Source organism: Lagenorhynchus albirostris, chromosome 14, assembly GCF_949774975.1.
Source record: "Lagenorhynchus albirostris chromosome 14, mLagAlb1.1, whole genome shotgun sequence".
NCBI lineage: Eukaryota > Metazoa > Chordata > Mammalia > Artiodactyla > Delphinidae > Lagenorhynchus > Lagenorhynchus albirostris.
Window position 1 is genome coordinate 13596510 of NC_083108.1, and position 14297 is coordinate 13610806.

At 43.7% G+C, this 14297-nt stretch overlaps 1 protein-coding gene across 4 annotated transcripts in view; it reads left to right on the plus strand.

Moving 5' to 3' along the window:
- RNF152 (ring finger protein 152) overlaps window positions 1-14297 on the plus strand; it is a 75699-nt gene that overhangs the window by 1916 nt on the left and 59486 nt on the right. The window contains exon 2 of one of the 4 annotated variants that reach the window (XR_009534806.1): window positions 999-2266. The exons of 2 other annotated variants lie outside the window; for them this stretch is intronic. The gene's annotated coding sequence lies outside the window, so the exon portion shown is untranslated. Of the gene's footprint in view, window positions 1-998; window positions 2267-14297 lie in introns of those variants that run through there. One more of the 4 variants, XM_060121441.1, reaches the window with a different exon arrangement.

Below are 14297 nucleotides of genomic sequence, written 5' to 3' on the forward strand. Positions count from 1 at the left end.
GAGGTGGGAGGGAGGACAGTTGGGGGAGCAGAAAATGGAGCTTCAGTTAAGCTTCCATTTATATAGCCATGAACCATTAGGCCCTCAGTCTGCATTTTATCTTTAGGTGTTGGTTCTTTTCCAAAAACTCTGGCCTATTATTCTTTTCATTCCAAGGATAGTTCTGTTTTGATGGCAACCTAACCAGGTCTGGGGTTATCTTGATAAAGCTCAGTGAAAGCCTACCCTTCAGATGGATCAGGACACCTGGTGTTGGTCTCCTAGAGCGCAGAGTCATGGTGTCCTACACGAGAAGCAGGGAAGAAGGATGTGTATGGACATAGACTCAAGTTTTATTTTGCAGGAAGAAGGGACGGCTGAGGACCAGAGGCCAGTGTGCTGTCTCTTGCACTATAGCAACAGCATGGTATCCGGGGCAGATTCTCCTTTCACCATTTTCCCCCCCAAATCCCTTAAAAAATAAAATTTAAAAACTTGAAAGATTTGTCATTCCCCTCTAGGGTAGTTTTGTTTGGAAACGTGACTTTTAACAAAACATCAGTGATGCTGGCATTTATTCTTCGACTCAGAGCATTCAGGTATCACTAGGAAAAGTAGATGAGTTATCAACCTGTCCCAGCTGAAACAAAGACCAGTGCTTTGGAAAGATCAGCCTTGTAGTGGGGCTAAGGTAGAGGTATTTTGACAAGTGGTTTTTATGTCAGCAGTAATGCAGGGTGTGTGCTGTGTTCCTGCAAGAGGGGAAGCTACGTGATGGGATAATAGGGAGTGTAATAATGCAATAGAAACAAAGGGTGTGTGTGTGTGTGTTTTAAATAGAAAAAATAAATACCTCACCCACAAAATTCCACATGGGAAAACTGCTGCCTGAACATGTAAATGCATGTCCAAGAACAAAGATAGCCGTAGCGCAGGGTTAGCTTTCAATGTGGTTTTCAATTGTGTCTAGTAATAAATCCTAATCAAGTGTTGTACTGATGTTTAATTTGTTCTTTTAGGTGGATGCTCCCCACTCCCAGATGTCGGCAGTAGTGTGTTTTAGTTTTAGGTTGGAGGAGCCCTAGAGGTGATGAGACCGACTTTTTCCGCCAGAGCTGAGTCCTTTCTACAGTGTTCATTTAATTCGTTTGGCAGATGTTTATGGAGCACCGGATAGGCACTGGGCTCTCTGATAGCTGCCAGGGGGCAGGCTGGGGCGGAGTGTGGAGACACAAAGGCGAACCGCCTTCCAGAGCTTCTGGGGGATGGAGCAATGAAGACCTGACTAATTAGGTGCAGTGGGCGCTAGAGAGAGGGGAGCAAAGAGGGGGTACTGGACTTCTGAGGAGGCAGCCTATGATCATCCCGCCTCCACTTGAACGCCTCTTTCATTAGGGTGCTCACTGCTTCGCCAATGTCTGCACCTGTTGTCAGAAGGCGACCTTCTCTTCGTAGTCTTTAAACTCCGCAGCTGAATTCCACATGAATGGGTAGATTTCACCATTGTCGAGAGGTTATTCTGTTTTCATTCCTTATTCTCTCAGAGTTGTTTAGATCTGTCTATCCTGTTGGCACCCTCTACATTTCAAGGCATTATTCAGGCCCTGCGGCACTTGAATTTTGAAATAAATTCTGCTTTTCTGAATTAGAAAACAGATGGGAGGGGGACGTTTGCAGATCTCTCTTTTTTAAGCAGTGATGTATCAGCAAGATAGGTTAGGTTATTCTGCCATAACAAATAACCTCCGGGTCTCAGTGGCCCGGTTTCTTTCTTTCCCACACTGTGTGTCCAACACAGTCAGCAAGTGGGCCCTGCTCATCGTAGTCATGCAACGACCCAAATTGGTGGGGGTGTGATCTTGACGTGTGATCAAGGTCACAAGATCACTGCAGATCAAGGTCACAAGATCACTGCAGCATGGGAGAGGAAGCTCCAGAGGATCTTGCTCCAAAATGACATGATCTGACCCTGAAGTGACTTATGTTGCTTCACCAGACTAGTCCTATGACCCCGTTTAACGACAATCTGATATTTCTTGTACTGAAAAAGGGAAAACCGGATATAGGTGAGTAGCACCAATGACCTTCCACAAGTGATGTGGCCTAGTGTGTTCCTATGGGGTCTAGCTTAGCACATTGTTATACGAGTATGGATTGAATGAACAAATGATACGTCGCTTAAAGAATCTGGTCGTACTCCAACCTGTTCTTTACTAGTATGTTCCTATTATATTTGCTAATATGACCTCACACCGGTCATCAAATAAAAAATGATAATTATTTTCTCTTTTTGCCTGTTTTGAGTAGTTCTTTGTTCTGACGTGATAGGCCAGGAATGTTTCCAAGGCTGGTTCTAGGAGGTTCTGTGCTTAGCATTATATAATAGAGAGGGGTTGCTTACACACTTCCTCTGCCTCACTGTCTGCCTCTTGTCTAAGACTTCCTGAGTTTGTTTGAGCAGCCAAGGGTAGAAAAAGCAACGGTGGGCCTAGCGTCACCCAGGATGTGGCCTCCCTCGGCCAATACGGCAGATAAGACCTAGAGGGGGCAGGGGATGTGTGGGGTAGTCTGGATCTTCCTCTTATTGCTTTGATATTAGACAAAGGAATTTTGGACAAGAGGTATTTTCTGGTCATAGGGCTAATAGAACACCTGAGAGTTCTGGGGCATTCAGACTTTCATCAGCAACCATGGTGGCTATGAGGGTGGTAAGTTTTAAAGCCTCCCTTTCTGCACCCTCCCTAAAAATAGTTGGGTTCTGTGGCATAGTCATTGTGAGGGGCTGTGGATTAAGCGGCTGGTGGCTTGTTGAGAGATTTTGCTGTGCAGAGTGCTGGTCACGCAAATAATCTTTGTTGTGATAAATGCGTGCATGGATTAGAACGTCTAGGATTTGATATATACTTTTAGCATAAGTATGGAATTGAACAAGAGTATGGCTTCTGGGTCAGTAATCACCTTGTTGAAGTCGTTTTTACAGACAGCTCTCCATAGGCAGGTGATATGGTAAGCTGACTGCTAGCTCCTGAGTCAGTGACCAGAGGACCTCAGTGTTGGCCTAAGAGCCCAGAGGCTGCCCCCTAGTCCAGCTTTCCTTGAGTGACAAAGGATTGCATCCGTAGGAGTTCTGAGGTGGAGATGAGCAGCTGAGAAACCGGCAGAGAGATCAGATGCAGCCCATCCAAGACCTCCAGGTACTAATTCAGGGCAAGGCGCAGACTGAGAGGGAGAAAATGAAGCCCGGAGGGACTGGTCTTGAAATATCTTTGGGAAGCTCCAAAATACATGCCTAGATTTTGTTGGGCCTCTGAGTTCCTACCGTTTTACTTTCATAGTGAAGTTGGCCATCTAGGTAGAAGACCCCTGTGGAGGGAACGTGGTTCCTGGCACTGCCAGTCGCAATGACGTGGTTGCAATGTCGTGGAAGCCGGAAGCAAGGAACGTGTTGGTTTTCCTGATCCTTCCCTCAGGGCTTTGGGAGCTACACTGTATGTTCCAGGATAAAACAAGTACTTGTTTTATGGTTAAGGATTTTCTATTTTTCCAGTTGACTTACTGACATTGTGAGAGTTCAGGAGGGAGGCCTCAAGTCGTGTATATGTGATTTGCATTTCCTTTGGGTAGCTCTTGAGGCCTGGGATTTCCTGCCAGAGACCTGATGTGGCTGCGCAGGCCTTGGAGCACATTCCTTGTGGAGTTGTGTGTGTGTGTGTGTGTGTGTGTGTCGGGGGGCAGGGAGGGGGGCGGGTGGGTGTGGTGCCTGTGAGCTGCTGGGAGTCAGGGGGCTGAGTAGGAAAGGATGCCTTATTCACCACTTGATTTATTAATTCCTGCATGGATGAAACTCATTGCAACATCCTGCATGGTAAAGGTTATTATTGTACATCACATAGGCTTCCTGGGGGAGCAGACTTCCCCAAGGAAGGGATTGATCAAATGCAGATGTGCTGCTGGTGGAGAAGAAGTCGTGAGGAAATGGAGTCTCCCAACGCGGTATTCTGTGCTTGTGTTTTCTCTTTCTGCTCCCCCATCCCCATCTTACACCTACCTGTCAAGGAAGTGTAACTTTTCTGCCTCACTTTCCATTAATAAGTCCAGATAATCACATGTAATGTGCTCTTCACTGAGGTTCTATAAGAACTGATGAGATTTTGGTAAAAGCTTTGAGGGATACTGTGGAAATAGATACTGTGGAAATAGGGGCCATTATTATTCACGTTGGTGTTCCGCTTATTAACAGATTAACTGATCATCTTTATTTTTTAAATTTTTTATTTCTTTTAACATCTTTGTTGGAGTATGATTGCTTTACAATGGTGCGTTAGTTTCTGCTGTATAACAAAGTGAATCAGCTATATGTATACATATATCCCCATGTCCCCTCCCTCCCACCCTCCCTATCCCACCCCTCTAGGTGGTCACAAAACACCCAGCTGATCTCCCTGTGCTATGCGGCTGCTTCCCACTAGCTATTTATTTTACATTTGGTAGTGTATATATGTCCATGCCACTCTCTCACTTCATCCCAGCTTACCCTTCCCCCTCCCCGTGTCCTCAAGTCCATCCTCTGCGTCTGCCTCTTTATTCCTGTCCTGCCCCTAGGTTCTTCAGAACCATTTTTTTTTAAGATTCCATATATATGTGTTAGTATGCGGTATTTGTTTTTCTGACTTACTTCACTGTATGATAGACTCTAGGTCCATCCACCTCACTACAAATAACTCAGTTTCGTTCCTTTTCATGGCTGAATAATACTCCATTGTATATATGTGCCACATCTTCTTTATCCATTCATCTGTCGATGGACACTTCGGTTGTTTCCGTGTCCTGGCTATTGTAAATAGTGAACTGAGCATCGTTAGTGACAGTTCCCACATCTTCCTTGATTTCCATCCCCACTGCCACATCTTAGCTGAGAACCTTATTTCTCTCATTCCTGGCTTTCCCAGCCCCAGCTTCCTGTCCAACTTTGACTTTTGCTCTGCATGACTTTAAAACACAACATTAGCTGGGATGGTTAGCCCACTAGTCCCCCAAAATGCTTTGCATGGCCCTATTTCTTAATCCTGGAATATTCTGTGGCCTACAGTCTCCTGTGCCTCATGATACCCCATCATTAAAGGTGTGACTCAGCTCTTAACTCTCCTAAAAAACTTAACTCCATCATTTTAGCTCATAGCAATCCTCGACGCCTCCACAGTTCTCTGTCAAAATTACCTCTCTCATTTCACTCAACATTCATTTTACAAAGGGCACTTATCATAGATTGTCCTGTATTATCACCTAAGATTGAAGTGTCTTTTTCTTTCTGTTTAATTGCAAAGAATAGAAACCCACTAAAGCTAGTTCATGTAACAGGAGGTGTGTTGACAAGATGTCCCAGGGTGTCTTTTGTCATCAAACCACATATCACAAGTCATTGCTCAGCTGGGGGAGAGGGTAAGGCGTACAGTTCTTTCCAAGGGGCCTGCAGGCTGGTAGATGTAGAGATGAAAACAGCAGGATCTCGGTTCTCTTGCAAGTTCCTTAAAGATGAAGACTGGATGAGGTTTGACCTTATTTTGTATTCCCTACCACGTTTGTACAAATTAAGGGCTCCGTACATACTCGATCATTGATAACACAGAAATGATTTTGACTTACTGTGGTAAGGGAATTATACATGCTTTGGGCCTGTGGAATTGAAGTTTAGAAGAGAGAAAATTATTTTTAAGAGCTTCCCCTACTTGCATTAATAATGAGTAAATGTTGAATCAGATTAGGGTTGCCAGGCTGCAGTGTGCATACCAGTGGTTGGGAGGTGAACATTCTCATAGAGGGTCATCATTCTAACAAAATGAATTGTCACTGGTGGCCTGTTTTTCAACTTGAATTGGGCTGATACTTCCAAAACAATAACAAAGGAAACAAAAAACCCCTCTTCCTGGGGACATACAGTAAGCAGCATCAGAACTCTACACTCCACCAAGCCAGCCAACAAACTCAGGGAGCAGATGGTGCTGTTTGGGTTTGACATGAGTGGGTGACAGTTTCCCACAAATGGCTACCACCCCTCCCTTCCTAATTAACTTCTGGCCATAAATGCCTTTGGGAGGGACATCTGGTTTACCTCACTTCTTTTGATCTTGGAATAATTCACAGGATAGAAAGTCTTCTTTAGCCCTCGGAATGCTCGATCATTATGGATAGTGTTATTATGAAAGAGGAAATGTGTTCAGCTGCTTGGAGAAAATGGCCAGGAATATATTAACATTAAAATAATGTTCTCAGTTTGACGGGTAATGAATGGAGCTGAGAGATAGATGTCTCAAAAACAAAGTATTTGGTGTGATGTTCTTTTGCAGTTGTGTCGCTCTGTAGGTTTGCAGATTGCTTCCTTTCAGGTTAAATGAAACTGAAAGTGGTTGGAGAGCAGGAGGGTAGATCTCTACCATGGAGGTAGAGTGCCAGCCATCCTTAACTGGGGTAAGTACCTGTCCATGTGTTCCTGCCCCATCACACTAACCCTTCAGAAGGTAGGAGTTCATCTATTCACCTATGGTGGTGGCTAAAATAGCCTTTGAAACACTGAGCATCAATAACTTAAACCTCATATTAGGTATGCAATTGTATTCATTACATTTATTCAAATATTGAGTGCCTTCTGTTTGCTAGGCACAATTCTGCCCAATTCTAACTAAAATCCCTGCCTTGCCTTAGCTTAATGTATGAGCTTAACTCAATTGATTTTGGCTTCTGCCTTTTTTTTTTTTCTTGCAAGGGCAACACTAAAAGTAGAGAAAATAAAAGAAATGTATCTGATACTCTCCTCTCTCAGTTCTTGATGGCTCACTATATATGCTCACCTTACTTGAACCTAATTCAGTTGAATGGTTGAAAACATGGAACTTTTGAAGCAAGATGGGTTGGGTTCAAACATGAGCTCTGTCATAATGACCTTGAGTAAATAGGGTCTGACTGAGCCTTGGTTTCTTCCTCTGGAAAATGGAGGTCAATCAACCTCACTGAGTTATTGTGAGCGTGAGATCATTTATATAAGGTGCTTCGTGTGTTGTCCTACACATCACAAGCCCTGCGTAATGGCAACTATTATTATCGTCCATTTTATGTAGTATTTACCATCCACCAGTCTTGGTGCTGGATTCTGGAAATCTTGGGGTGAATAGTTATGGTCTAAACTGAAGGAGCTCTTAAACTAGCCAAGGAAATACCCACATCCAAATAACTCCAGCCTTCGGCATTTATGTGAAGATTTCTTCTGTATGTCGTGTCATTGGAGTCTTGTCATTGGAAAGTCTTTGTAGAGCTTAAATGGTGTGGCATTTTAAAAGGATAGGCCTTCTCAGGAGGAAGCTGGAGGAAGCTGTGAGGTTCTAGGACAGCCCACGGGCAACCCAGGCCTTCCTTAAAGGGCACCAGGCGCCTTTCTCCTAGGGCCTCATTTCCCTCAGGCAAGTGAAGTAATGTACCTCCCTTTGCTGAGGTCTGGTTTCTTGGGGGTAGGGTGACCCACTGACTCAGCTTGTCCAGGCCTAAGAGGGTACCTGAGTTGAGGGACTTGCCATTTTAAAACCAGAACAGTCCCAGGAAACCTGGGACCAGTTGGTCACCCTACTTAGGGGTCCTGTCCTTGTTTATGATTGTTGTTCGCATCCTGAAGCAGGCTTTGTAGACATTTCACATCGTTAGAGGCACAGCCATCGTAAGACAGGAGGCAGGAGAGAATGGGGCAGGATAAGACTGGAGAAGGCAGTGTGGCTATCAATCTGTATTTGAATCTGCTTTTTGGATGGAATCTTTATTAGTATTAGTATTATTTTAAAGAAGAGAGCTCTTTAATAAAGGCACAAAAACTAGACTGTACAATGCAAAATATAAAGTTAATGGAGTCTTTAAAAAGTTTCCCCTAGACAGTGGTATTTGCTATGCCTGGTAGGGCTGTTGAATGGAACTTGGTACATAGTAGACATTCAGTAAATATTTGTTGAAGGAAGGCTGGAATCAATTTAATCTTCAGAAATAGCTTTGAGAGCTGGGTTCCAGTTCAGGCTGGATTTGAGCCTGGGCCTTTGATACCTAATTTGAAAGTGTGTAAACCCAGATCTGCTCTTGTTGCGAGCAGATTCCTTGTTGTGCTGATATCCGAAGTGTATTTATGTAGGAGCTTAGGCCCTTCTCGACTTGTGTTTTTTTCTTTTCGGTGAAACCACACGACACCAGCAGATGGGTTGCCTTGTCTTTTGGTTGCAGCTAGGATGTTTCTGGAACGTGCCCGTGTTGTAAACGTGACGGTAGCGTGGGCTGTGATGGGGGCGCTTGTGTACACAGTGCTCAGTGCTTTCCTCCCAAAGGTGTGGGAGGGATTTCCTGCTGAGTCTGTTAATTCCAAGTGGGGGCTGGGAAGGGGACCAGGCCTGGCTCCATACTGCTGGGTGGAGATGTCCAGAGCCGGGCTCCCAGTTGCCAGCGTTCCCTCCTCCTGAACCTTCGTTATTAACACGGATGGCAACCTATAAGGCTCTTAGATAAGCCACAGATTTTTCTAGTCTTTAGCTGAGGCTTCAAATGGTAATCTTTTGTCTTCTGTTTCTTCCTGAGAAGTGTTAACTGTTTATCCAGGGATGGTAGGACCTGCATCAAGTTGCCAGAAACAGTAATTAGTTTGCTGGTTGCCAGTTCTCTAAATCTCATGCACAGAGCACCTGAGGGCAACTGCCAGACATTTACATCACCCTTCGCATCAGATTCCCATGTCATCATTATGTACGCTGAGAAATCATATTCTTTTATGTTCCTGACAAGCCAGATTCCTTCATGGGTTCTTACTTCACCTAAGAAGAAGGTAAATAGCTTATCTACGGAAGGGGAATCTTTCAGGTAAACAGAATCGATTTACTAAATTGCCTTTATTTCTATACACAAAATACTAAATATTAGTTCAAAGAGAGTGTTTCTTTGCAGAGTCCATAGTTTACTTTTTTTTTTTCCCAACAGTGGAGTCAGAGCTATCAAAAATTTATTGTTCATACACCTTGAGTTTATATCAAAATAATAAATAAAGTTTTTGAGAATTGCATCTCAGGGCGGTCGTACTTCCCTACAAGGAGTTCATTGACATACAAGGAAAAATGTCTTTACTAAGAAGTTAAAAAGAACACGACAGACTTCACTCCAGACTTATTATACCTTACTTGTTGAAATCTGTCCATGCAGATGCCGAACCCTCTCTTTAATGTGCTCCTTAAAATAACATTCTCTTGGGATCAAGTCCAGTCTGCAATGGAAATTGAAGGAGACACTGTCCAGACAATTTAGAATTCCTTGTAAATTAGGACAGCGATAATCAATTTTGAAGCCTAAGCGTGATTCAGCCTAGTTCTGGTTGGCTTGACTTTTGTTTTATTCCTTGTTCTTGACTTACTGCAAAAGGCATTGCCATGCAATTTTGTTTCCACTTTTCGTAAAGGTGGATGGGACTTGACTTAGCCTAAGACCCTAGATGTCTCCCCCTCACCATAGGAGGAAGCAGTTCGGAACAGGCTGACTCTTCTCCGGGTTCTGGAGGCTGCTTCCCTCGTTTTAACTTCTCCTTCGAGATTCCGACTTGTAAAGAAACAAATTTCTTCCTTTTATGAGGCTTTTTAGTGCTAGGTGATTAGTGTCGTTCGATATAATCTATAGTACTTAACAACTAGATACACTGTTTTCCCAAAGCTGATCACAGTGAAAATAAGAGTTAGAGAGAGAGAGAGGCATCAATTTGAGGGAGGAAGCGTGAGTAAAGAGAATGATGGGGGTAAATAATTGTGTCGGAGTATGGTATTTTAAAAATTTTAATTTTAGCTTCAAAATTAAGAACCACCGTTGTTTACATGGTGATGTTGGTTTGTAATTAATAGCATCTGGCCCAAGCAAACTGAAGTCGCTATTAGTAATAGTCTACAAAACAACATGAAAGTTCATCAGATATTTCCCTTCCCAGCTGTGTCAGATTCCACAATGTATTTTATGACAACCAAAAGACAATTTTGGGGGGCAGAGGAGATGGCTATGGTACAAAGATGGAGATAGTGTTTATTATACGCTTCAGGTTCAGTGCTAAGAGCTTTAAGCACATTATCTGGGAGGCAGTAGATCCTGGAAACTTAGGTAACTTCTTCAAGGTCACACAGTGAATTTATGCCAGAGCCAGGATATGAACCCGGGCAGTCTGTGCTCTTAACCACAGCCTGGGAGCTACATTCACAACTGGAAGAAGATCGGAAGAAGCAAAAACTTTTCTTTTTTAACCCAACAGGTTCAGTGTGACATAATTTAGGAAGAGATCTGACTTCTGCACTGTCCTGTCTTTGGGGAACAAAGATGGATGCATTTGGGCAACCATCTGCCTGAATCAGTTTCATGTTGGCTCTGTGCTAGCATGGTTTGAAAGACTCTGTGACAGGTCCTGTTGGGAAATTTGCAGTGAGATTTCCAGCTATTACCCGGGCTTTGCCCTGTGCTAACAAATTTCTATGAAGCCTGGTGGTGTGAATTGTTTCTCAAAGGGCCACTTGACTGAAAGCCAGTGTGTGTGGCTGGGAGCTTAAGACTTTCACGAGCACACTGCTAAAAAATGTTTGAACCAAATAGCGTTTTTTACTACCCCTCCTCCCCTAGTTCCTATTTCTTCCCCTAAACAAAAAGGGAATAAATCATATCCTTTCATATTGTTATTCCTTTGTTTGTACAGTTTTCCTTTTCCTGGAACCACCTTTTTCTTCTCCACCGCCCTGCAAAAAAACCCCCACAACATTTCGATGGAAAGCCATGAGTATATGCTTCCTTTGAGACGTCTTTCCTATTCCACTTTCCCTATGGCTTCTCCTCCAACTCTCTCAGCCGGAATTCATTGCCCTTCCATTTGTTCTTTTAAATCCCACTTACCCCCATGTCTGATAATCTACATATACTTGCCTCCCCTGCTCCACTGTGAAGTCTTTGACTTGTGAGACCTGTCTTGTTTAGGAGCCTGGAGCTTGGATGAATGAATGGAGGAACGAACAAGCAAATGAACGAACAGACTATCGATACGTGGATTTGCTGGGATTGATTAGAGTGTATGGTAGTGGGAAATGGTGGTGGATCTGAGCATTGACGTATGTGCGATTGTGGAGACTGGCTAGATGCTTACCAAAGTCTTGGCAATATTGCCATTTGGGGCTGGTTAATTTTTTGTTGTGGGGGGAGACTCTCCTGTGCACTGGGGGACGTTTAGGAGCTTCCCTGGACTCTATCCACTAGATGCCAGTTACCCAGCTATAACAATCGGAGATGTCTCCAGACATTGCCACCTGCCTCTTAAGAGTCAAAATTGCCCGCAGTTGACAACCACTGTATTGGACTACTTTCTGTATCTAGTTGGAGCCATGAGATTGGTTCTCACGAAAGGTTGTGTGTGGAAATGAGAGGCAGTTAAGAGTGGGGGTCCTTTTGCATATCTGCTCTCTTTCTGGTCTGCTGGCCAGCTGCAGGGGCGTGCCGGGGAGAACTATGAAGCCCTGGGGTTTGATGGAGTCATGGGGTGGAAGGACCCCTGGTCCTGAATGACCTTGTGGAGCAGAGCCTTCCTTACCAAGTTGCATTGAGATGCAACGTGAAGAAATTAAACCACATGCGTTAGGCCAGTGAGATTTGGGGGTATGTATTTTGGCAGTCAGTCTACCTTCCCTAACCTTCCCTGACGCTTGGAAAGAAGGGACTTTGCTGAAGCAGCCATGCCCAGTATTCCAGGCAGTGAGTAAAATCAGACATTCTAACCACGGCAAAAGAGAGTTTGTTTGTTTGTTCTTGTGTAGGTAGCATCAGTCTTATTGCTATAATTCTTTTAATTTCTAAAATTTATCAGGAAATAAGAGGATGATAAATGTGAATTTGCTGTTCCACCACTTTAATAATTCTGACCTGTGAATAACAGGCAGCTCTGAGCTATAAATGCTTTTAGTAAAAAGTTAATAAAACATCGAATGTCCCAGCGGTTCTCGTTTCACTGTGTATGAATATAAGTCTGCAATGCAAGTTCAGGTTGAGATATCTGTGGTAATTTATGTTTAATGCGTTTTCATATTTTGGGGGGAAAATGACATGTTGATACCCTACAGTCACAGCTGTTCCCCACACCATTAACAAATAAATCACTGTATATGATGTGATGGGCTTTGAACCGGACTCCTATATGCTTAGCCCAGCTGAATGATGTGGGTTAGTGTCCGTTAAAAAGGTGAACCCCAAAGCTTGCTTCTCAGACCAAATTCAATGCCTAGTGCAAGATTTCCTTTGCAGCAGTTAATTGGATTTGTGGTTGTGTCTACGCAGAGCCACTGTCCGCAACTCGTAAGTCAAACGGTTTCATTTGGCACTCATCTGGATGACAACAGAGGGGTTGTTTGTGGGAGACAATGGCTGATTGTGGGTGAGCCCTTCGTTGGCTGAAAGCTTTGTGTTTGAGTCAGTGGTCTCGGTGCCTGCCCCATTTGCACAGCGTTCAGTCCGTTGTACAAAGAGCCACCCCCGGTGAATTTTACCTTACCTGTCAGACTCCCTGTCAGCAAATAGAACAAATCTGGCCTCAGGATTTTAAGATGGTAAAGTCTCTCTTTCTAGAAAAAATCCTGCTGGCATCTTAACTACCAAATATCTGATCCTTCTGTGTTTTTTTTTCCCCCCAGATAAAACATTTGCACAAGAATAAGAATAAGAGTAGCTAATATGGATGACACTAGTTATGTGCCGGGCTCTAAGTGTTTTGCATACAGATTGTGCGTCATTATCACAATAGTCTTAAGGGGAAGGTACTACTAATATCTCTATTTTGATTTCTCCATTTACAAGAACTTGAGGCACAGAGAGGCTAAATGATTTGCCCAAGATCACAAAATAAGTAATGCCAGAGCTGGGATTAGAACCCAGCCATGAATGGCTCCAGAGGTTATGATATAAGCCACTGCAGTATGCTACCTCAGATTTTTCATTCTGTTAAGGAGACTCACTTTGTCTGAGATATCCTGTATTTTTATGACTTCAACTAACATTTGTATATGATGATTAAAAAGAGTTCGTGATATTATTGCTTTATTTTTGCATGGATTGAGCATAATTCCCTACTAAGCTGTCAGCCGATGGTCTTGTGTCTTCCATAACTCTTGACACAACGCTTCCTTGTAAGAAAGTGCTAATTTAGCACGTTGGTTTGATTATTTTTATATAGAGATGCTCCTTTAGGAGGTTACCTCTGTAGGAATAAGAACACATGGACACAAGGAACTCAAGTGCCAGGTGGTTTTGGATGAAGTGGCCTTGGAGTTCAGAGGGGGAAAGATGACTTCCTGCTAGAGGGTTTAGAATGGCTTCATGGAAGAAGTAGCATTTGCCAATGCCCTGGAAGGGTAGCTAGTCATCTGGACATCTGGAGTGGCATTTCTGCAGCAGCAAGGTGGTAAGGGAGGGTGGATCTTGTCTTCTGGACAACAAAAAATGCTTTCTGCCTGAAGCCTGGAGCATGTGAGCAGGACTTGTAGGAAAAGGATTAGAATGGTGGGTGGGAGGGGGACTTTGGCATTTATTTTGCAGGAAGCCATTGATGGTGTAGGGGCAGGAAAGGATGTGGATGTGAAGCTGTGCTTTCAGAAGCTTAACCTGGCAGCAGTCGGTATGGATCGGGGCAGGAAAGGACAAAGGTGGGGAGGCCAGTTGGGGTCCAGAGAAGATGTGGGGAAGACTTGGACTCCAGGGGGGAGGCCACAGGAATGGAAAGGGTGAATGAAAGCAAGAAGCGTTTCTGAGACAAAGTTAGAATTTTGGAGACGGATTGAATGAGAGGTGAGAAGTAAACAGATTTTCACGTCTGAGCTACTGGTTGAATAGTGGTAACAAATATAAAATTGTGGAGGAAGGACCAGATTTGGGAGAAATCAAGAGTTCACTTTGGAAATGCAGTTAGTAGCGAGGTCAGAGCTGTTCTTTCGACAGTAATGCACATCCAGGTGGTCATTATGAGTCTGAGTTTTGAACCGTGTTACCCAGAGAGAACCTCTCGAGGGCTGGCTGTGAAAGGACATAGGTAAAAAGAATGGTAGGAACAAAGAAAAACATTATCTGGAGCAGAGGAGACTTGCACGTATCGAACACTAAAAGTGGTATGTGACTTCACGTTATCGTGTAGCTTGATTTCTATCTATTGCTCCTAAATTGGTTATGATTTCTTCTAGATTTGAAATGCTTTACGGACCATGCATGAGAAGTGCTCCCTATGGGACCCTGCCTGGAATATTGGGAACCTG